The 24,190-nt window shown below is 44.7% G+C and overlaps 1 protein-coding gene across 4 annotated transcripts in view; it reads left to right on the top strand.

Annotated features, from left to right (window-relative positions):
• APLP2 (amyloid beta precursor like protein 2) overlaps nt 1–24,190 on the top strand; it is a 59,439-nt gene that overhangs the window by 8,299 nt on the left and 26,950 nt on the right. The window lies entirely within an intron of this gene.

The raw sequence follows: 24,190 nt of genomic DNA, 5'->3' as shown, positions 1-24,190 counted from the left end.
GCTGAGATTAGATGAACTAAAAAAACCATTACTGCTCAGGAAGGGACCAGGCTGGTCTTGGCTCCCAGACCCGAGTAACGATTGACAGGCATCTAAATAAAGATGACAAATGGCCTAATGTGCTGTGGGGTTTGAATTAACCCCTCCTCATGACAAGGAGGAAGCGTTCCCTAAAGATTAGAAGGAAGTCGGTTCTTGTCACTTAAACAGTAAATCTAAAGTACTGGGCTTTCTGCTTTGCTGTGCAGCTGAGCTTCCATGCGCTACCCAAGGCAGTGCTGCCTCCCAGTCTGCACCTGGCATACTAGCATCCATCTCTGACCGTGATGGCCAGGGACTGGAGCCAGCTCCTGAAACACATCGGTGTGACCAAAATCCTTACTGCCCCCAAAATCAAATGTATCGATCTTGGGGGTTGGTATGCTTTTTAAATGGGGCCGAGTCAAAGAAAGTGCACAGACTCTGGTCAGCATGAATGTCCTATCCAAGCCATGTGGGCAGCAGCATAGCTGACCAAAATTGCATGCTTTTTACTTAGCTGCTACTTGCAGAGAGCCAGAGGCAGACACTGCAAAAGAAGGCTTGAAATGGATTCTGGGGAAATGGTATAGGGAAGCCAATTCAGCAGCTGGAAAGGAAGTAGGGAGTGGTAAGACTGAGCGAGTGAGGAGAGGAAGCATCTGTTGTTTCAGCATCTGCAGAGGTTGGAAGAGGCTTTCCTGCACTTCCTTGCCTTGGCTGATATGAGAAGTGAAAGCTCCCAAGCAGGGTCTAGGAATGGCAGCTTGCTAGTTGCTGGGCCTCTGTCCATGGATAGTGAGAACCTCTACCTCATCAGCCTTGCCTTAGTAGGTGGTCAGGTTTTCAAGGAGTGAGTATTAGAGTCATGTTATTGAGTAGTACGTAAAGTTAAAATATTATAATCTTTTTAACTGTTGCTAGCATCACCCCCTCCCTCCTCCCTGTGACCCCTGCTGTCTTGTTCAAATTGCATCAATCCTTGCTCAGCAACAACTGGAGTCAGCATGTGCCTATTTTGTTTAGGGCAACAGCCACGTTCTTGGAAGCAATTACAAGTAACAAAAGCACAAGATGGATTGCCTGCCAGAGCATAGCCCTGATGCGGTACGGCGTCCTGCATTGCTCCAGCCCAGCACTGCCCACAGCAGGCTTTCTAGAGCTCTAGCCTTCTAAATCGCAGCATGCAGTTTGTTTAAGCCCCATAGCCTTTAACTGCATGCTCTTGCTCTTATCAGTCTCTTTCATTGTAGAGAAGCTCATTGTGCTCAATGGCTCAAAATGTACTTGAGTTGGTAAGTAATAACTTTACACTTGGATTCTTGTGAGCAACTAATATCTGCTTGGCTTCATTACTGTACATGAGAAAATAGCAGTGACTTTAGATTAGTTCCATCTTTGAAATGTTCCCTTAAATGCCTGGGTTACTTTAGAACATTTTCTTCCCCTCAGGTTAAGGAACCAAGAATAGGCCTCAGTCACCTGATGTCCTTTAAGTACTTTTCTGTCCTTACCTTGCTCTGACAGGCACTTCGTTCAGCTTCAATGCAGCATTATGGAAGCCAGCCAGAAAGAGCTGGATTTTCATAGATGTTGTTATTGTTGTTTGGGGCTGGAAGTGACTTCTCCATCATCAGGCAGGAAAGACTGCTGGGGTCAGATGATCCCAGCAAGGCGCAAGGGTCCAGATGTTTTTTTTGAAGATATCGAGAGTAGGTGATTGTACCACCTCTGGGGAGAGTCTATTCCAGACCTTGCACACTTGAGTTGTAAAGAAGTTTTTCCTTATGTCTAATCTAAAGCCATCTTCTAGAAATGTATGACTTAGCCCTAGTCTTCCCCTGGGGAGCCCTGGCGTACAGACGTTCTCCCAGTCCCTGATGTGCGTCCCTTATAAACTTATAGGCTGTGACCAAGTTCCCTTCTGAGTCTTCTCTTCTCCAGGCTGAATGGACCCATCTATCAGCTTCTCATCGTATGGCCTGCTATCCATACTGCCAACCATGTGCATAGCCTTCCTTTGGACCCTCTCAAGCCTTTCCATCCTTCCTGAAGCATGGTGCCCAGAACTGGACACAGTACTCCAGCTGCAGCCTCACCAAGGCTGAGTAAAGCGGGAAGATGACATCCTTAGTTTTGTTTTAGAGGTATCAGTAGATAGTTGCTAGTGCTTTGTTTGCTTTTCTGGCTATGGCATTGCTTTGGTGGCTCATGTTCATTCTATGGTCTATCACGGGCGGGCAATTATTTCAGGTGGAGAGCTGCTTACTGAGTTTTGGCAAGCCATTGAGGGCCGCGTGACAGGCAGCCAGGGGAAGATTAATATTAACTTTCTAAATTTTAAGGGGCCCTGCAGGCCAGATAAAATGGCCTGGTGGGCCACATCCGGCCCCTGGGCCGCATTTTGCCCACCCCCTGTCTATCATGACCCCCAGGTCTCTTTCAGTTGCGCTACTAGTAAGCGTAGCACCACCGAGCCTTTATTGAGGTTATCGAGGCCACAGTTCCCCACTTCTATCATGAGCACATCATGGGAGACCAAGTCAAAGGCTTTTTTGAAATCCAAGTATATGACTTCAACCTCATCTCCTTTATCCAGACAGCATGTTACCTGATCATAGAAGGAAATGAGGTTGGTCAGGCATGACCTGCCTGCAGCAAAGCCATGGAAGTCTACATGAATGTAGACCTGCCTGCAACAAAGTCTACAAGAATGTTGTCTCCTGTTAGCCTATTGCTAATGGGTCCTTTGATCACCCCCCTGTTCCCCTGGGATTGAGGTCAAACTGATTGGCCTGCACTTCCCTAGATCTGCCTTCCTTCCTTTCTTGTAGATAGGCACCACATTGACCCTTGTCCAGTCTTCTGGAACCTCTCCCGAGCACCGTGAGTTCTCAAATAGTTTTGCTGTGGGTTGTGCAATGACGTTGACCAGTTCTTTCAGCACTCTCGGGTGCAGTTCATCTCGTCCTGTGCAGCTGGGCTGTTAAGACTCTAAAATAACTTCTTTCCCCTCCTCGTAATGATTGTTTGAACATTAAACCTTCCACATAGACAAAAGGAGATTCAAAGGCACAGCTGAAAATCTTGGCTTGATTAGTTCTTTGGTGCCAGGCAAACCTGCAACTTGCTCCATGCCTGGGAATTGAGTTGATGGTAGGCTGCTATATTTGGAAGTGCAGTCCTGTGGGACACTTCCTGTATGGCAGTTTTGAGATGTTAATTCAGTTGTTTCAGGACAAGAGGACAGAACACGCAGCATTTCTGACGCCACACGCATGCCACTGTATATTGTGTGCAGTGCTTCCAGAAGAGGCGTCTGACACATTTCAAGGACACTGGTATTGCATATTGGAGAACATAGTCCTGGTTATCAAAGAAAGATGAACACAAGCTGACCTGCTCACTTCGGAAAGGATTGTTCTGCAGACATCCCTGACTTGTGGTCAGGGGACCCCATCCATTTCAGCAGTTGGGGGCAGTAAGAAGTTATGACTTAATGGGGTAGCTCTGGTGTCCTCGGTGCAGCTCCATGTTTTTCCTTTTTTTCGTCTACTTCTGAAGACACTTGCACAAAGTTAAACCATAATTCTCCACTATGTAGGTGGCTTATGATTTTAGTCATCGTCTTTTGCTGTTCGGCTTCGCAGCAGACAAGTGAGTGAATCTTATTTGGTCATATAACTAAGGACAATCGGCATTCAGCTACAGCTGGTAGGTAGGTTAACTATCTGAGAAAAGTGTAATACATACAGCTGTTTGCATCTAAACTTTCACACAGACCTATACATAGTTCTTACTTAGGAAAACAATGCCTTCTGTAGGTGTAGTATATATATGAGTATGTATTTATTTGCCTATAATATAATTTTTTCCTCCCTCTCCCCAGTTCTTGCAGGGTATTTACCCTTTTTCAGCCATCTGTGTTTACCTTTTCAGTTAAAACTCTCAGATGAAGCAAAAAGACTATTGGGGTAAAATACCTTCTGACACCTGCTCTGGAATGAAATGAAGATCTATCTGCCTGTGCTCTGGGATCCATTTTTCAAATACTGTTCGGTCTCTAATGAGGTTAGAGCAGCATTCATTTAGCAATTTACCTTTGTCATTACAGAGTGTATTAAATGTGATGCAAAGAGGATTAGAGTAGCTTTTATTAACACTGAAGGGAAAATGCAACGCATCATTAGAAGCATGAAATAAGGAAGTAAATAAAGAGATTGTCCTGTTACAACCTTTCGCTGGTTGGAAAGCTTCTAACATATACACATCTTTCATATAGATTCCTAGATAATTTGCAAACTGTACAAGTACCGCCACCAAAATATGATTGCAGAATATACTACACAACTGCAGGAGGAAACACTTGGGGTCCGTGAGTATAAACTTATCACTCTTAAGTAGGTATTTGAAGTGGAGTGATATTTGCTGTGCCTGGACAGATGCTGAGGTCACTTGCACGAAGTCAAGGGGAGGGAAGGAGGAAGGTCTGGGCTGAGGCTGTGGTTCCAGGTGTTGCATATTGATCATTTTAAACTTCTTGGTCATGCCCTTTGGGTCAAACTGAGAAAAAACCTGTTCCTGGAGATGTTAATCTGACTGCTGATAGAGACCTTTTGGCCATCAGGTTGGGATGATCAGTGAATGTAAATATGGAGCTATGTAAGGTCAGAATAGCAGCTGTGGGACTTGTTGGGTCCTGACCAGAATAACGGTTCTCTTTCTTAAGATGCCAAGCAGTAGCTGATGCCAAACCCGGCATCTAGTGGTACTAATTTGGGGGAGAGGGAGGTTTTGGACCGGACTTTGATTTTGACCTGTTGAGGGTTACTGGAAGTCTACAAGACACTAGTGTCATGCTCTGAGCTGTCTTGTGGGGTGCTGTGTATTCAGGCTGCAGTGTGGGTTGCCACATCTCAAGTGTCAAATCTGTTATCATGAGAAGCGTGCAATTTGAATGCGTTCCGGGGGCTAATCCACTGCAATGATTCCCTTGATTTCAGCACAGATTAATCCTTATGGTTGTGAGAGACAGACATATTCAGGAATGTGTCTGAAATATAACAAACAGCAGTAAGCCATGTCTACAGTCAGCTAATCAAAAAAAGCCTCCCTGGGGGCCGTAACTGGAAATAAGTCAGTTTTATGCAACGTTTCCATCCCTTGACTTTGAAATATTTCTATTGCAACCATTCACCATTTTCCTAGCCATAGGCTGAAGTGACCTATTGCATCAATACTCAGATCAATCTGCCTTGCAATCAACATCCTGTTGATGGGATTTGTATGCTAAGTCAGCACTTCTGGTGGTGCCTGGTTCTGCTTTTAAATGCAACAAAATTTAAAGTGTGAGTATTGCACATTGAACAGCTTCTTAAATTTCAACCCTTCTGGATGGAAGTAACTGGTTTCAAGTGATGTGGATTTTCTCAAGTGACAAAACTATTTCTAGCCCCTTTATGTACCTTCTGTGGAAGCCTTACTTTTGGCAAGAATCAACTGCATGGCCAAATAAAATTTTCCCAGGAAAACCACTCCCTCTGTTTACTTCAGAAATAGGATTTAGTTTATATTTTAATTGTATTTTTATTTTATTTTGGAGGGGATGTGATGAAATGCAGTCTCCCCCTTTTTGAGACTAATACTTCATATCTTTAGGATCTCTAAGACCTGAAGCCTGGAAATCAGCATCTTTGTAGCTGGATGACAAGACCAGGTGCTGGTTAGATGAGCACTCCCACGTGACCATGGAGTTTTAAAAGTGCTTTTAAGTAGCCTCCAAAATATGTTTTCTAGGGCTAAGGCTTCTTGGCTGCTTAGAGTGTGGCTTCAGATCACAGTGGATTAACTCCCCCTTGGAAATAGCTGTTTGTATTACTTTATTTACTGTTGCAGAAAAATTGACAGCCTCTTCCACCTTTGTACTTCAAGCTTTAAAGTCACTAAAGCCAAATTCTAGTTCTGTATTTCTCAACCAGGGTGCTATGAGATCTTTTCAAAGGTCCCAGAGGGTGCCCTGCAATGTTAGCACAGTTAGGTATACAAACATGATTCGCAAGATAAACCCAGGGATTTCAAATAGGTGTCCAGAGTGTAAAAATCATTCTGACCTGCTGTGGTCTGTCCCATTTCTTTGCAACAGAAGGGTTCCTCTATTGCCTTTCTGTAGTCAACAGTTGAGTGAAAACTATGAGATGACACACTTTCCAAGGGGTCTTGAGTCTAAGAAGGTTGAGACCCAATGCTCTGGTGGCTCAAAGGCTTTACAAAGATTCAGGTTTCTTGCAAGCTTTCACCAGAAATTGTGCTTCCACCAGTAATCAGCTGAAGTAGCTAACCACTTCCACCACCAGCTTGCTAGCAAAAGAAGTATATTTGCATGAAATGCTTACAGTTCAGGAACAGAATCTAAATGCAGGAGTGGGGAGGGTCTCACAAAGAAACCATGGGGAAGTGAAGTTTCAGAGCTTGTGCTGTGCACTCTCCTCTTGAACCAGGAAGACTTTATGTAAAAAAGCTGACTCATTGAAAGCACTCTTACCAGAAACTAAAGGGTTTGTTTCAAATCCACCCAGCAATGCCACAATCCACAAGGCTCATCAAATATGAGAGCGGTAAAACTCGGTATGTTTTTAAAGCAGCTGGGCACAATAAAAAGGGCAAACAGTAAATATGTTACTTGGATCACATTTGTATTGCAATAATAACAAGGCCATTTGCAAAAGTGTTCAGCTAATGAGGCTGAGCAAAATTAAGAAAGGGGGTCTGATCTGAACCAGCTTTGCTGTGTACTATAAATTACTACTTAATTTCCTAATAGCATTAAGCAGTTAGACTAAGTAGAGATCTATTTCAGGAATCCATTTGAATTTCAGAATCCTGGTCTAGCACAGCATGGCATTTTAATGACTAACAAGCACCGGGTGACAAATTAATGCTTTGGGGGAAAAGTCACTGCTAACTTAGAGTAGTTTATGGTGACAATTTGAAGTTATTGTCAAGTTTTCGTTCACCCTTTTCCCATGACAACTCTGCTTACAAAAAGTGGAGTGGGGGATACTTCAGCTTTGGTGGTTTCTAACTCTAAACTTGCCCTTAGCTGCTTACTCTAAAGCAAGAGGTAGCTTGAATGATTGTAGTCCACCAGTGAGCACACTTTCCTTTTCATATCTATATTGCCACAGAGCCAGCAGCTCCATTATTAGATGCTGTAGAAATATGTGCAAAAATTAAATCCATGCTTCTAAAATCGACAGCCTCAAAACTAGCTTGATTTACATTTCTAGATTAGATCACAGATTTTTCTCCCCTCCCTCAAGTTCCAGTTAAGATCCTAAATTCTGAATGGAGTTCTAGCTGGTAACCTGTCTTGGGAGAAGCCTCCTCTCCTGTCCCTTGCTCTGTCCTTTGTGGGATGGAATTGTGGCTAGTGAAAATCAGTCAATTGCGATTGCCGGTTGTAGAAAAATGTGATGTGATTGCATCCAGCTAGAACCCATCAAAGTAACTTTTGCATACATAAACACTGAAGAAAGTAATCAAAAGTAGATGTATTTACTCAACGAAAAACTAATGCTTACCATCTTTCTTCTCTGTATGCCAGTTACCATCAAATTGGCTTTTTGTGCTGAATATACCTTAAAAACCGAATGCAGTTGCATTTCTTTTGGGATTCCACTTTCCATTAGAGGAGGGTGATGTTGACCATGATCACTAGAATATCTCCCAAGTAGTGGAAAAGGAAATAAGACATGGCTGTGAACTGCTGCGCAGATCATCAGTCCATTTTTCATATCGACTCAGGACCGGGCAAAGCACCAGTTGCTGTTCTTACTGAATACGTAAGCATAGCCACACCAAGGCCATTCACTTTTCACTAGAAAGAAGCCCTTTGTGCTGTGTTCATCTTGCACCTCTTCTGAGTTTGGAGAAAAGTTTGTATTGAAGCGTACAAGGCAGACTGAAACTGTAGCAACTTGTTTGCACCAGTTGGGGGAAAAAGCTAACAATGTTCAGTGTGCCATACGTTTTTCTGAACATGCCTTAAATGGCTCTAGGCTTCACGCTTGTGTGAACTTTCTGGTCTTGTTCCTCTGGTTATTGGGTTGAATGTGGAGAAAACAGTAAGTTCACTCTTGCACCGTTGATACCCAAGGGAACAAGCTACTGCTTAGAAGATTGTATCAGTGTTTTGCCATGGTGGCAGAAACTCTTGTTGGCATCTTTAGATAGTCCATAGGGTGCAGGAGCACACCAGAAGTGGTTTGAATGTCTGGCCAGAGCTTGACTGGACAAATATGGCTGCATTGTCCAAGGAAAAGGCCCTGGATAAAGGTTGGTTCAACTGCAACCCTTCTCTCCAACGGCCTGGAGAAAGTGCTTGAGATTGCAGAACAGGTGCTAGTTTTGCATGATCTCTGGCTTCTTAATCAAACTCTGATTGCTACTTGATTGAAGTTTCACATCTCCATTCCAGAAGTTGCAAGGGGAGATGGGTAAATCCTTGGCTTTAATTCATTTTACTGGACTATATGGGTGCCTGTACGTGAGCTGTGAGACGCATCGGAACAGATTCTATTAACAGGGTTTGGTGGAGCACAGCAATTATTGTACTCCAGCCAGCCTCCACCTCTCATATATCAGTGTCCCCGTGCTTCAAAATAGCAGCGGGGGCGCTTTAACTAAAGCTCACTTGAACTCTCTGCAGCATGGAAGGCTAGCTGACCAGTTTCTCCTGTGCTTGGAACAGCTGATTCTGTGTAAATAGCTAAGGCTGTGCTGAATTGGTAACTTTCACAATGTTGTTTCATCCTTGCATAATAAGAACTCCTGACGAAAGTCGCCCTTAACGGGTCCTGAAACATCATGTCCCTGCTTTTCTTAATATGAAGATTCCATTGCCTTCCGTGCTTTGGAAGCCAAGTCATGCTGAATCATTATGACAACCTAGAAATAGCTGATGGATGCATTTCTAAAGCATTGTCACCATGGTGCTTAGGCGTTGAAGGTTCCTGAGGTCAAAGGGTTCAGTAGGAGTAGCAATGCAAGGTTGTTTCCAAATGACAATTTGCATCAGGCTTAAACAGTGACCAGAATAAATAATTGTAGTGAGAGGTTCTCAGTTTAAGCCTTAGTTCTGGTTCAGAACATCTCCAAACTGAATATAGAATAAGAGCTATTGCTATAAAAGACCATCATTCTCTGTGACATCTACCAGCTGCTGGCTATTTTCACAGGCCTGTAATTTTATACAATTAACCTATGCTTTTAATAGAACTTTTAAAGACTGAAATATAAATAAATACAACACTGTCTAGGAAATTGTTCTGCTGTTTTCAGTTCACAGATCTTTTTTGGTAATGTGTTTTAATTTTGGTCTGGATCAAAAATATGTTTAACAGAGTTTAAGGGCTGTGAGCAGAGATCAAAAGTGCCCCTATGCTTAAGCAGTAGGCTTCCAACCTTTAGGAGAATGTTATTAGCTTAGCTTGGAAAGCTGATGCTTTATACACTCATTGCTGCTCTTTTAAATCTATATAGATCCTGATGCTTTGGACTAAGATACCTTGAGGCGTTTTGACTTCTAAAGTACTGTATTTGAATGCTTGTGCCAAGGATTAGTTCATTTAAAAAACCTGTCCAAGAATATTTGCAATTCTGGAAGAGGGTACAAAGAGAAGGGATCTACAGGACCTGAAAGCAAAAAGGCTTCAGGAGCCATCTCTGCATGCTGGAGGGAATTGATGCTTTAACCTAATTACAGAACTTCTGGCCTCAGATCCAGGATTTGGGATCACATTCCAAAACAATTGCAATCTAGGCACAAAGCTATCTGGCCTAGGCACCAAGTAAGTTTATTGGAGGTTTGCTTTGAGCTTGCAAATGGTTTGAATAAAAACTGCTCAGGTATGGATATAATCTGCAGTCCTTTCATTTGCCTTCAGATCTCCCTACATACTGCTTTATGCACCCCAAATGCTCAGGTACCCATTGGCTTCTTCAGGGTTTTACCCTTGCTTTCCAGAAAAAAACCCCTAAAAGCAAACAAAAAAACCCACTGTTGTTAGAGGAAATACCCACAAGACTTTAATTGGTAGGATGTGTGAGTAACCACATGTTCATGCTTTGGTAAACCAGTGCCTTTCCACCCCCATGTCTTTGCTCTCTTGCATATATTGTATCCTTGGTCTGTAAAGGTTGTCATTTTAAACCAAGGCTTTTGGGGCATGAACAGGTTTTTTGTTTTGTTTTGGTTTTGTTCTGTAAAGTGTCCAGAATGTCTTAACTCCTTCCCCGAGTGCCCCCCCACACCTTTTTTTTTTAAAGACACTAATTAATGTACAACTGGTGTTGAAAGGGAATATTATCTTGCCTCATGACCCAAACCACATGCCTGTATATCCCCCAAAGTATCTTGTCTTCCATTGCACCCTATTCTATTGCACAAGAGGTCGAAATGTTCACCTTGAATAACAAGGTTTCTATCAATATGCTTGGGTTTTGAGCGATGCTTTGGTTTTTGAAACTTCAGCTTTAGCTTCAAACAACCATAAACCACATACCATGTGTAATCTGCTCCTGAGGTGGTAGAGGGTTAAAACATGTTTTCTTACCATGGAGGAGATAGTTGTGCACACTTATTAAGCAGACTAAACACATGACATCTCAAATTACTGTTGTGTTAAAATGGAGGGGTGAATAGTTGTTTAAGCCACGTGGTGCAGTGTTTTACAGAATAACCTCCAGACCCCCTCTCTGGTGAGACCCTTTATTTTTTTTTCTAGAGGGAATCTCTAAAAAAAAAAAAAAAAAAAAAAAATGTGAGCCCCCATGCCAACAATTTTTGCCTTAGCAAGCCCTTGATATACGAGAGAGCTAATATCTTCTGAGATGCACGCAGAGAGAATGGGATGTCTGGCCCCCGTAGAGCAGATACCCAGGTCACAGTTGTAGGAAAGCAATAATTAGTCCTGCTGTGCAGGATTCTGTAACTACACAGCTTGGTGAAATGAGGAGGGGGTGGGGACAAACCCCAGGTGAACCTCTGATTGTGACCTTGGACAAGTCATTTGATTTGTATACCTTCTTTCAGCCCAGCAATAAATAAAACAGATCTCTTTTTACCTACATGCAGCATGTGACTTAACTTCCCTATAGGTTAAAAATGAAACATAGCAAACCTTCAGCAGAACAAGCCATCAAGATTATTTAAAAGAAGTCAACAGGACAACATGAAGGAAACTTGTAACAGCTGAGTGCCTTTTGGAAGCAGCTGGGCATATCAATAATGCTGTCTTCACGCTATATTCTTGAGTAGATCTGATTTAAAAATCTCACCAGTCCTCCTAGTTGCCCTCTACCTAAACATCAGCTCTGAAAGCCTGCAAGACCTGCCGCAAAATTCAGCCAGAAGCCTTTCCAAATGCAGTAACATTTTGTTCGAGGAAGGTTCCAGTTGAGTTGTTCTGAACTTTGACCTTCTCTAGGGGAAGAAAAAAGGATGCAGAAGGAACTTTCTTATACAGCCTGTGTCACGTAGCTAACCTTAGGCTGAACCACAGATGTATTGAGGTCTGCCGCTGGCTGAGACTAGCGTCTGCCCTGCTTACAGTATTGCTTTGCCGCTTTGCCGTTCCAGAGTGCAGATGCCTGATGGGAGATTATCTGCCCAGTGACTCATGTGCTCAGTTTTTATGGAGCGGGTGGAGAAATAAGCTGCTCCACAGCTTCCAATTTACACAAACTCCAGAGTGAAATGATTCCCCAAGAACCAAAGGCTTTTCTAAACCTTTGAGTCTCATTTGCCATTGAAAGGCAGAGCAGGGAGCAGAAACAGCTCCTGTTTAATATAGCTGCAGGAACTGGGGGTACATAAAAATAACCTAGGGTGGGGTCAGCAATGGAGTGGAGTCTGTGTTTTAAATTGCACCGAAGCTGTGGTTGCAGCTCCTGCACTTGATTCCAGTTTGTAGTTTGTGCTATATTCCTCATCACAGATCTTGGGGAGGAGCAGATAAAGGAAAACTCCACCTCTTCCAGCAAGTTAAAGCAAGCCAAAGATAATTTTGCTGTGATCTGTGCCATTTCAATTCAAAAGCAAATACAAGCCAGCATTATCGGCTCACACCAGATCTGCCTGCAGACAATAATTCTTCCTGTCTTGGCCCCCTGCCCATGTGCATTATTGTAATTATCAGCCATTTAAAAAAAAGTGTGTGTGTGTGTTGGGGGTGGGGGTAATAAAGCTAGGATGAGCTGCTAGTCTAGATTTACTGCCTGCTGCGTCAGGCATTAATTAGCCTGGCTGGGTTCAAGCCACCTAGCAACTAAATAAAGGCAGGAAGAGCTGCTAAGGAAAAATAAAAGCATGAAATGCAATTTGAAGCACAAACTGAAAGTTCAGCCTGTGTTTTACTAGAAGTTTTATAAATCCAAAATCCTTCTAAAAATGAGGGACTTTTTGCATTCAGGAATTCTCAAGCATGAACTCGGTGGGTTTTTCCCTGCTTTCTGATTTTTAAAACCTTTTGGGCTTCCTGAATACCAGCCTATCCTAAGCTGCCATTTCACAGGTGATGAATGTGATTGTATTTTTCAGCCGTGTGGGTGCTTAAAGGCTGTTCTGGAGTGACCTGGAAGGGTTTGGGCCCACTGTCAGCCCAGGTCTTCTGTTTCTAAATGCCTCGGATTAAAATCTCAAATCAATCATGCTGAGACTTTCACCAAACAGGCTTCTATTTTCCAGTTCTGATCTAATCTCATCAAGGACCAGTCTCCTTGGGAACAGAGGACCCTGTGCACTCCCGACATGTGGAAGGCAGAAACACCATAATTTGCAAGTTGTTTACTGAGAATCGGCATACCAACAGCTGACAAGTCAGTGTGACTAAAGAAGAGGTGAAATGGCAGGGTATAGAGTGTGCATGTGATTAAAAAATTATACATGCATTGTTTTACTTTAATTACAAGTGAATACCTGAGCCTGTAAGAATCACTTTTCTGTGACTAGATCTTTTTGGTTTTGCTGATAAGGCATCTGATTTCATTTTTGCTTCCAAGGAGCTGCTAGAATTCCCTAGTGCATCTAAATGAGTTCATTTAATATCCAGGCATGAGGAAGATATTACATCAGGGCAGGAAAGGCTGCAGTTGTGGCCACTCCTTTGTGCTGGATTCTAGTCTGGAATCGAAAATCTGTTTTAACTGACTGGTCTGTGGCTTGCTTTGCAGGATCTGTGCTTCAGTTGGAAGGGCAAGCGCTGCACCGGGCAGCATGATCTGTAGTGGTGAAATGTGCACTCTGGTTTCAGTCAGCAGTATTGCTGCCTGCAAATTGTTTGCTTCATAATTAAAGGAATCCAGCCGTGATAGATTCTGGGGTATTGACACTGCATCACAAAAGCTAAAACCTAAAAAACTGTGGAAGAGGTGGCCTCCTCCTTATCCCTGTGCCGACCAGACGGTTGTGGTGCATGCTGCCATTCCAAACAGGAAACTATCTGCTCGCACAGCGCCATTCCAGCAAAGCGTCGCACAGCTCCTGAGAAGCTGAGCAACCTCAATGCCCATTAGTCTGTGATATGCGGCCGTTCAAGCCCCTGTAATTTATGATCCGCTTTGCTCAGCAGCATACAGATGCTAGAGGCTGGACTTTGTAACTTAGATTTACTAGAAAAATCTCCAGTCGTCAGCTGTCCCTTGGAGCAAGGAGTGTCACTTGGTTGGTAGCAGGTAAGCTTGAAACAAAGGGAGGAAGTTCAACTTTACATAGTCTTATCTGTTGCATATATTTAGAGCAGGATAACACTGGAGAATAAAGGATAATTGAGGGCCAGGACGTAGTGTAATTGTATCTTGTGCTTTGGCTCATCACATCTGTATTGGGATTCCTTTTTCCAAGTATGGAAGTACAAAGTAGACTGGGGTGGGGGACTTAATTCCCTGAAATATAGGTTATAGGCCACTTCCAGAGGAATGGTACTGGGCTGGTTGGACCAGTAGGCTGCTTAGTGACGCCAGATTCCAGGTGTCTGTTGTCAAAGCACTTTTTTATTTGTAATTGCTTTCTTAAATTTGAATTTGCCAGGTCACTTGCTCTAATGCTAAATGTTTCAAAAGCACAGCGGTTTCCTGTCGATTTTGTTAATTAATTTGAACCATTTCCTTACCAGATCAAGTCACTTTATAATAAAGTACTGTTATACTAAAAGCATGTGCATAAAGACAGAATCTACTAAATATTAGACGTAGGAAATCCAACTCCCAATTGAGCTGCGCTGCAAATACAGAATATGACAGCATAGCTTTGATAAATGCACTCTGGCACTTCTACACTGAATTCAAATCCAAGTGCTGTTTGAACTGTATATATTGTAGAAACAATGATTTTCTTTAATATATGCCACAGATTATATCTTGGAAAGCAGTATGCTACATGAACAAATCTTTGGGTAACATGAAAAATGAATCCAGGTTCTCCTGTTACCTTCCTGTGGCTCTGTTTTTGCTGGAATAAAGTCTTTGACCTGCTGACAAATCTAGTCAGATGAGAAGATAGTTGTGGAGACAGTGTAACGTTTAGCCTCTCTGAAAAACCAGAGCATGATGAATTTGACTTCTTATAGGTGTATTGCTTTTGCTAGAGGAAACTCTAGGCTCCTCCTCTTAAACTGAGCACAATAACTTTCCCAAAGGGGAAACTCCAGTGACCTTGCTATCAAGATGAAGAAATTCTCAGACCTGCCTGCAAAGTCTGACATTTTAAATGTAAAAAAGGAACTAATACTCTTTGCCTTTTCCCACACTCCCTAAACTCTCTGTACATTGAAGCCCATGGAAAAGACAAAGGCCTCAGAAGGTTTTACTTTCCACTGGTACAGTTATAGAAATCATTTTCTGAATAGTGGGGGCGTTTGAAACATGGCCAGAGCAATGGGTAGGGTAGATGGGCACTTTCATAGATTAACCTAAATTGAAAGTCCCCTTGTTTGACGTTTTTATCTGTGCTTTGTCAAACACAGGCTGGTGGTAGAGCTAGTCATGCTGTGACTATGTCCACACCACACCTCATCTTCAAGAGACCGCTGGAGATTGAAAGATTTCATGTCCGTCTAACTACATGCCTCACTGATATGAAGTGCTAGTAATATAGCTATATAAAAGCCCTTTACATTACTGCTCGTTCTCATACTTCCTGTTTGCACCATCTGGGCTTAAAGGAATATAATCTATACGAAGTAGTGCAGACAACATCTTCTCATTAACATAAGTAATTTGTGTGTGAAACTGAAGTTTGACATCAAACTTCATTACTATGTAGGTAGGTGACTTTAGACTAATGGAACTTCACTTGGAAGACATTCAGAAGGTGGGCTTAGTTTGGGAATTACCATAGAGCAGTGGTCACCAAGTGGTCAAGCCTCTTGAATTTGATCCTGGGTTGGGGGGGCTGAGTGCATGCATGCCCCTTCCCCTCTCCCCAGCCCAGCAGGTCAGTCAGTGGGGGAGGGATGGGGTGGAGGCCCAGGTGACACATGCAATAGGGCCCAGGGCATAAAGCCCAGCCTGCAGTGGCAGTTGCCTCCCGTCTGTGCACAGTGGGGGGGGCATGTGTCCCTGCAACAGAGGGCAGCACTGGCAGCTACAGCAGCTCCAAAGTAGGGAATGGGGCAGGGGCCAGGTGCAGGCCCTGCACAGTTGGTGTGGGGCAGGGGACAGAGCTGCGAACAGCTTGTCAGGGAGGTGTGGGGAGGGGGGCATGCAGCCCGGGAGAGCATGGAGAGGCGCATGCCCCTGAATCTGCACGTGGGGCAGGGTGGGCTGGAGCCAGCGTGCCACTGGCTCGTGGCCAGGCTGTGGTGACACTGAGAGTGAAGCCACCCTGGGGGGGAGGCCTAACCATCAGTCCCGGTACTGCCTGTATGAAGCGTGAGCGTGGGCCAGGCCCTGCGAGAACAGCCGGGTGCAGCCTGTGTCTCGTCCCCCCCACGCCCCCCCAGACTTGGGGGGGCGGGGCTGACAGGAGTGAGGGGAGGGCAGGCTGCAGCTGGAAGGCTGCACCAGGCTGTTCTCAGTGGGCCTGGCCCATGTTTGTGCTCGGGGTGGGTGGTGTCAGCGCTGGGAGCAGTGGTTGGCGTGGCTATGTCAACCCCCTCCCACCCCCCCCAATGGCCTTGCTCCCAGTGCTGCTGCCACAGCCCAGCTGGGAAGAACTGGCACTGCCCTGTCCCACCCCACCAGCAGATCCAGGGGCACACGCCCCCCCCGCCATCCCCGCACTCCCTGGATGAGCCACTTGCGACCCTGTCCCATCCCACGCCGGCTGTGCAGGGCCTGCCCCTGCCCCATTCCCTACCTCCCTGCTATTGTGGGGGGAAGATTGAGGCCCCAGTGGTGAGGAAGGGAGCGAGGCTAGGGCTGGGGCCTCAATCTGCGGTTGGGGGAGGGGCAGATGGCTCTTTGGTTCCTTTTGAATTCCAAAAGTGATCTCCAACCTAAAAAGGCCGGAGACCTCTGCCATAGAGGCCAAAAGATGAAAAAAGAAAGCTTTTTAATGAGGAGTGATGCCATGCTTGTTCCCCTGAGGAGAGCTCATGCTGTTGGATATCTTATCTCTGTTTGTCCTGGGGATCAGAATTTCCTACCCTCTCTTGACCCTTTCCCTGGAAAGAGAGCACGGGTGGCAGTGGCATTCCTTGCAGCTTGAAGTATTTGCTGCCAGAGGCATCCAGTAGTTAGGGAGCAAAAGCACATCTGCAAATTACAGCTGGCTGAAATGGGTGTCAGCTCCATGTGGAGATCTCCCAAGCTGCTGATTTCTTCCACCCTTTCCTGGCCCTGGGAATCGGAATAATTTCCTGCAGCTGAGCCCTGCTGGCAACTGCAAAACATGCAAAAGGCCAATTCCTGTTTATAAAACCTTTCCCTTTTCTGCCAAGGTGTAACATGTGAATAAAAGAGTGAAATCAGGCCGCTGCAGCTTTTCAGTCTCCACCTGGGTCTCTACGGCACTTCGTGAGGCTCCCATTTCATTTCATTTTAAATTAATGATGCCGTTGGAAGATTGATTAAACTGTCTCTTTAAAGAACAAGATGATTAGAGGAAGGGTTTGAAAGGCTTGTTTTGTAACAGCACACCCAAAAGCTGCCCTTTGCAGTCCCTGTGTGAGCAGCACCGACTGTCTCCCTTCAGCTGTGTAACGCCAACGCGTTGGGTTGAAGAGGACGTTGCTTCTAGCAAAGTGGTGGAAGTGGCATGAAGCATGCTAACTTCCAGTCTTTAGGAATATGTCAGTTTTATCAGGATTCTTTTTCTGTTCCATCTTACCCACTTCTGTGCATCTTAAAAGATTCGATCCCTGATACTTTCCTCCACCAGAAAGAAGCTAGTAACATCTAAGTGTCTTTTAGGCCTGAAATGGAGGCTGTTGGAAACCAGTTCTGAAATGTAGGCTACTGAAGTGTGATATCCTTACTCATCGGAAAGTAATAGAGGGATCGAAAGCATGTGTGCGATTGTGAACAGTGTTTTTATTTCTGTTTACCTACCTGGGGATTTGACAGAACTAGAAAGGACCTGAGAATGGAAACAAATGATTTGGAGGTGTGAGCAGCTCAGGGCTTTTTTCATGCAGCAAAGGAATACGATAGAGTTACTCTGCAGCGGTTATTGACTAGGCAGTAGGGCTGTGCAAAGCTTCGGTCCCTGATTCGATTTGGCCCGATTCAGCGACTACATTTCCAAATCAAATCCAGAGACCCTTTAATCTCTCTGAATCGATTCGTAGAGATTTGGAAAGCTTTGCCAATTCAGACATAGGCACAGGTTTAAATGGTTTTTCTACATACCTCAAGGTGCCTGGTGGCTTGTGAAGGCTGAGCTGGTGGGGCGGGTGGAGTGGGGGGTGGTCCCCAACATGCTCGGTGGTAGACCTGGAAGTGGACCAGAAGCACTTCAGTCCACTTCCAGGTTGGCCAGGAAGCACGCAGGGCCCTCCCCCCCCCCCAGCTTGGTGACTGGTGCCTCCTAAGTCTGGGGAGGGCACCTGGGGTCCCCCCACGACTGATCACCGTGCCAGGAGAGGCCCCCAGTGCACTCAGCAGCGGACCTGGAAGTGGGTCCACTGCCAAGCATACAGTGCCAAGCATACAGGAGGGGGGGGATCATCCTCCTGTGGGACGCTCCATCTGCCCGGCCATCGCAGCATTCGTGAGCCGTGCCTGGTACCTCAAAGTATGTAGAAAAACATATGAAGCTGTATCTATGGCCAAATCTCTGATTCTCTAAATTGGCATCAAATCTTCGGAGTTGGATTCAGCGGAATCAAATCAGAACACTGATCCGAATCAATTAATCTAATCCCTGTCCCCGATTTTTCAGGCCAAATCTGAATCGATTACGGCCCGTTTCGCACACCCCTACTAGGCACCCCATGTGCTGGTTCTCATAAAGGGCCTTGCTGAAATTCCAGAACAAAACATTTTAAAATTTAATGTAGACAAACTAGTTTTACGCATTACCTAATTAACCGGCTGGCACCAGTGCCTTGAATGAGGAAGAGTTTAGATGGAGTCAGAGGAGTGGGTATCTATGTCAACATCCACTTGTCCATTAGAGCTCTAAACCCTTTCTGCTTCAGGGTTATAAATCAACCATTAAGTGACAGGCTGGGAAGAGACTTTGCCCCTGTGGGGGCAGGTTATTCTTCATAACGCACACTTGAAGAGCTCATGCCTTTCTCAGCTGTTTGATCTTATAACGTATAAAGCACTTATTGCAAACTAACTTGTATGTCAGCCTGATGGAATAATTTGTCAGTTTATGGATACTGAAGTTGAACTGGAAGAGATGGCTGCTTTTGTATGGCTGCTCTAATGCATGGGGTTTAGGGGAAATATTTGTTTCTGGCTCTGCCCCTGCCTTCTTGACTGCCCATTAATCCAACTGTTTGCCTCTGAGCTTCTAGGTCCTGGACTGTAAAATGGATATAATGATGTTTAGCTCGGTTCATAGGAATATCAAGAAACTAAATCCATGGACTTGAGCAAAATTGATCAGTCAGAGATGCTGGTAGTTGTTATGGACTGAACATGTAGAAAGCTAATTGGAAATGCTTTTAAAAGTGGGTTATACAGCTATATGGAAAAGGGAAGAGAAATCTTTTCCAAAATGTATCAGAAACTAGACAGCAAGCTGTATGGGTGAGAACAGCTGTTAGCCCCACCTTATCGGAAAGATTTGCATAAGTCGTGTGTTACAGATTCTTCGTTCTATTCTCCTAGTGGGAGAACAGTAATTAAATTTTCTCCCAGGCTGTGTAAGACTGGACCAAGCTCGCTGCATGGCTTGCCTTTCTTTGTGAAAGCTGCCTGCTCTTTGGAAGATCTACTAAGTGAGTTACCGGTACTAATAAAAATGGATGCTGCCTTTTAACGTAAGGAAGCCTTGAGGAAAATGTGTTTTCAATTTGCTCTCCAGTACAGAAAGCAGAACTGGTGAATTTTTCTTAAATTATGTTTGCTGGTATTTCTGTTGAAGGCATTCTTGTTCTCATTGAGTGCATCTACATGTGCCATTAAGGTGACATGATTAACTCTGGCATACTTCATGCCAGAGAAGACTGCTCCCAGGTGCACTGTACACGTGCACCTAGGACCACAGTGGTTTGAGCCAGGGTGGATCGGCCTTGGGCTGGCAGGATGCCCAGAGGGTGAGCCCTGGGCTCTGGGTGGTGGCAGCGGAGGGACTAGCTAGGGCACAAAGATGCTACGTTGTAGGCCTAGGTGGCTGGTAGCCCCTGCACTTCAGTACCTTTTGAGCCCCAGTCACCACCTACGTATGCGTTTCGGTGGAGTAAATCACTTCACCGTAAGCTAATACCGTCAGGGACAGCACATCTTACTGTAGAGTCAGTTAATTTTCAGTGCCCTAATACTGGTGCACATGTAGACAGTGACACTTTACTGTGGATCTAATTAGTAAATCCAATCTCAATTTGGATGAGTTGCCAAAGCTGAGATAACTAGTTAGCTTCTCTGAATCTGGGGGTTCAGTGTAACTAGTGATAAACAGGAGCCCATCACTCAAGCCATGTCTGTGAAGACTGTTGCTAGGAGCGGAAGACTGCGTTTAAGCCAACCTTTACATATCACCCAAGTTCATTAACTTATTGAACCACCTGTGTGATCTGTGAAGTGATGAAATTAACTTTTTTTGAGCAAGTGCTTAGGGTGTTTGTTCAGCTGTGAATTAAGGTTTTGAACCTTCAAGTAGCTATGGCAACAGCACTCCACTGATATGTGAACTATTTGAACAATCCAGAAAGGAAAGATACCTTTCCCTAGCGCTGAGGCTGTAAGCCAAAAAGACAGCAAAAATAATCACCGATGGCAAGAAGTATTTAAACGCAGCGTGGCCTTGGGTTGCAGGAGCCGTGTGACTGGGTTGGGAAAGGTTCGTGCTCATGCAGAAGCTGTTTTGAACGGATGTTTTTCTTCCTAGATATTTCTGCCTATCCAGGCGGTACCCTGCATCTGCAGGCACTCAGTTCCTCCAGTGTGCACCTAGTGAACTTGTATTTGAAAGAGCCTTCCTCAAAGGAGTGTGCTGAGACTGGCCTGTTCTAATGACTGCCAAGTCCTCCCAGCCAAGCGCAGGCCAAGTACTACGTCCTGTTTTTATGCAGTATAGCATATGTTCATGCCAGCATTCATTTTGCATCCCCTCTCACATTTTTTTTGGCTCTAACTGCTCTTCTGTCACCTGATTCTGAATCCTTGGGTCTGCTTGGCAGCCTGATCACCAACTGGAAGGGGTTCTGGTTTTGGTTTTCCTTAATGTCTAGTCCATTTAAATTCCTACAGCACGTGTTAAGTCCTGTGTCCTGAAGGAAACCACTGGTGCCAGGATGAGACCAGATAGAGCTACTTAAGCTTATAAGCCATAAGGCAGTGGATTTGGCTGCCTATTACGGCATCTGAGACTTAAACTGTGTAAGTCTCAGCTATAACCGTGCTCCTGTAAGTCTGTTGGTTGTTCATAGTAAACTCTTTACTGCAGCAAGAGGTGGAAGCTTTACATTTGAGTTGAGGATTGTGTCTTGGTTGTACTCGGATACAAATTCTTTCACCCAAAGTTAGAAAAAGGAGTTTGATTAATAATGCGTTTACGTGCACATGGGCTTATTGCACCACTGCGGAATAATGGGAACTGACAGGCTAGCCCTGTGAGCAGCTGACCCCTAGCCAGGCAGGTAGGGGATGTCTCCAAAGCTGTATCAGTTCTTACGGTGCCATAACAATAGTTGGGGAAGTATATAGAGAAGGGGGAGGGAGTTGTGGGGACTTCTTATCGTTATCTTGGACTTCTGCTATTTGTCCCTTTCCAAGCCGGTCCAGCCCAGTGGTTTACTGTGTTTTACCTATGTAAAATTCCCTTTTTCTTATATGGACGAGGGAGATTTTCCAGAGCATAGTATGCCATTATGCAGTTCCTAATTCACTGGGCTACCATGATCTCAGCAACTGGGAACCTTCATGGTATCTTTCTGTAGGAGGAGTAAACGGGTCTCTGTTTGCAGACTCTTGGACATGTTGGTCTAGTACTCCAGGGATTTGGCATTTTGAAGTTGTGTATAATCACAGTGTTGTGACTTTGGTAGTTCAGTGGGTTTGGGAACTTCTCTTTTTGTTTTTTGAAGAAGTCTCAGTCTTGGAAGGAACTTGTCTTCCTCACCAGGACGCTGGAGGGAGGGTAAGAGTTCTATGGGGGGTTTTGATTTGTAATACTTGGGGCAAGTCCTCTCCTCCCATTTATACAGCAAGTGGGAAAACACCCTGGTTTAAGGGAACAAAGGATGTTGTAAGTAAGGAGGCTCAGGACTTTCCAGAGTTGGTTTTCTATTTAAAAAAAAAAAAAAAAAAGGAAGCCTTCTTTTAGTCATTGGTGATTCCTCAGTCTGATGTTTGTTTTGGATTCATCTATTTCCAAATTTTCCATATAGCCCGATCAAATGTATTCTCTGGTATCCTCCCTGTAAGAGGACTTGATCTTATATCCATTCGCTGATGGACTGTAGGATATGGACCTCTGTTTGGTCTCCTGGAAAGGAGTGCTACAGTGATGGATGAAATACATAAACCTGGATCTTGCTGTCATGCATGATTTATCTGATGCCTCGTGAGAGTGCTATAAAAGAGCTTTGTTCCATGAGAGCTGACCTTGTTCAGCTAAGGCATGTGGGCAGCACTCTGACCTCCTAGACATGAGATGTATGCTCCTCCCCAGCACTGGGCTGGGGTACGGAAGAAATCTTCTCCCTGGACCTATTGCACTGATGCCTGTGGTCCTGTCGGACTGTCCCCACAAGGGACCTTGCTGACTTTGTCCAACCCTTTTTCCTAAGCAACAATACTGTTCCTTTGACCTGGCTCTTCACTGCTCTGGAATAGTGAGAAGCAAAGCATGTGGTGTTTCTCTTCCTCAAGGCTTGCCATCTCTTGTGCCCCCCCCCTCCTAGAGGACAGAGTAGTCAAGTGAGGGGGAAAGGGGAAGGAGGGGGACATCTTCAAGCCTGACTCCTTAGCCTGAGAAGAAACGACACTGGAAATGACTTCACTTTAAGCCAGGGGCAGGCAAAATGCAGGCCGGATGCAGCCCGCCAGGCCATTGTCCAGCTTGCGGGGCCCCTCAAAAATTGAGGAAAATTAATATTCACCTGCTCCTGGCTGCCTGTTATGTGGCCCTCGATGGCTTGGCAAAACTCAGTAAGTGGCCCTTTGCCCAAAATAATTGCCCGCCCCCGCTTTTAAACTGTCTCCATTCCTCAGGGTCTGGAGCCGAGCTGGGACCTGGAGTTCCAGTTTGTTTTTGGTACTGATTTCATTTTTGGGCCTATGGCCTATCTCGTGTGTAATGGCAAATAGGATTTGCTATAAATAGCAGTTCGTTGGTTTGTACCAGCCAACTCTGGACAGAGCAGCCGCTTGTCCGCTGCAAGTAAATTAAAAACTAAAACAGTCTTGGGACTTGGTCAAAGGCATAGCAAGATCAGAAACATTTATACCCGGCATTGTTCAGTCACTGGACTATGGATGTTAACAGGGCGACCAGTGCATTGTGGCCCAGTCAAATCCATGATTATTAGCTTTAAGCACACTCCTGTTTATGTACCTAATAAACATCTGCAGGCAATGGGGACAAACTGGATGTGCAGTAGTATGCAAGTGTTTGGAGGGTTGGGTCTGCAAGGCCACTGGTCTTGCTAAAAAGATCGGTGTCTGCTAGGAAAGAAGCGCTTGGGCGGAGATGCTTCAAAATCTCCATGTCTAGCTGCTGCTTGGACCCTTGGCCTGAAATGTTGCAACAAATCTCCATTGCCTTGCAAAATTTGGAATGGCTTTAGAGTGAAAAGTGGATTTTGTACTCCGTCTGCTGAAAAGGAGTACAAAACGCCTGTTTTCTAGAAGCTAGTAAAAATAAGCAGGCTGTTAAACTCCTGGTATGCCCCTGGTCTGATTTAACAAAAACCCTGTTGTCTGAGTCCATTTATCTCCCTTCCTAGGCAGCAGCAGGAGTTGAGAACAGAAGGGGTCTAATCTTTCATTTCATTCATAAATCTGTTACATGACTAGAAGATGTCTGTACTGCGGGATGCCAGTTGTACGACTCTAGGGTCAGTTGGTGGTTGGTGGCATAGTTTATGGCATTTGCATCAGAAGGTGCTGCCAATACAAATACCATCAGGCTGTGGTAGAAGAGGGAGGATAGCAGGGTTTGCAGAGTACATTTCAACAGTTACTCTTCTCCTGTGCATTTTCATTAGGAATGGCTTTTGGGGGGTGTTTTTACTTCAGAAATTAGATCCCAATTCTTCCTTGTCCCACTCTCTCTCCCAGAGTAGTCTTGAGAAACAGACTCTTTAAAACCTGAGCCGGCCTTATTCACTGGGTGGCTTTATTGGGCTCTACACTAACCAGTGTGGTTGTTGGATGGGTTTCAAGGTCATTGTTCAGTCCTCTGGTTCATAGTGGTTAACATGGGAAAGAATGTGACTCTCCCTCCCAAAGTTATGGTTTGGAGGTGAGCTCTAATCTTTCTAGAGGTGTGCGCCAGCATCTGCAAATGTAAATGACTGTTGTAAACTGCTGTGGCAGAGGAGGAGGAGGAAGGTGG

The sequence above is a fragment of the Crocodylus siamensis genome, chromosome 14, assembly GCF_052110815.1.
Source record: "Crocodylus siamensis isolate JL-2025a chromosome 14, ASM5211081v1, whole genome shotgun sequence".
NCBI classification, from domain to species: domain Eukaryota; kingdom Metazoa; phylum Chordata; order Crocodylia; family Crocodylidae; genus Crocodylus; species Crocodylus siamensis.
This window is presented reverse-complemented; position numbering and strand designations above follow the sequence as displayed.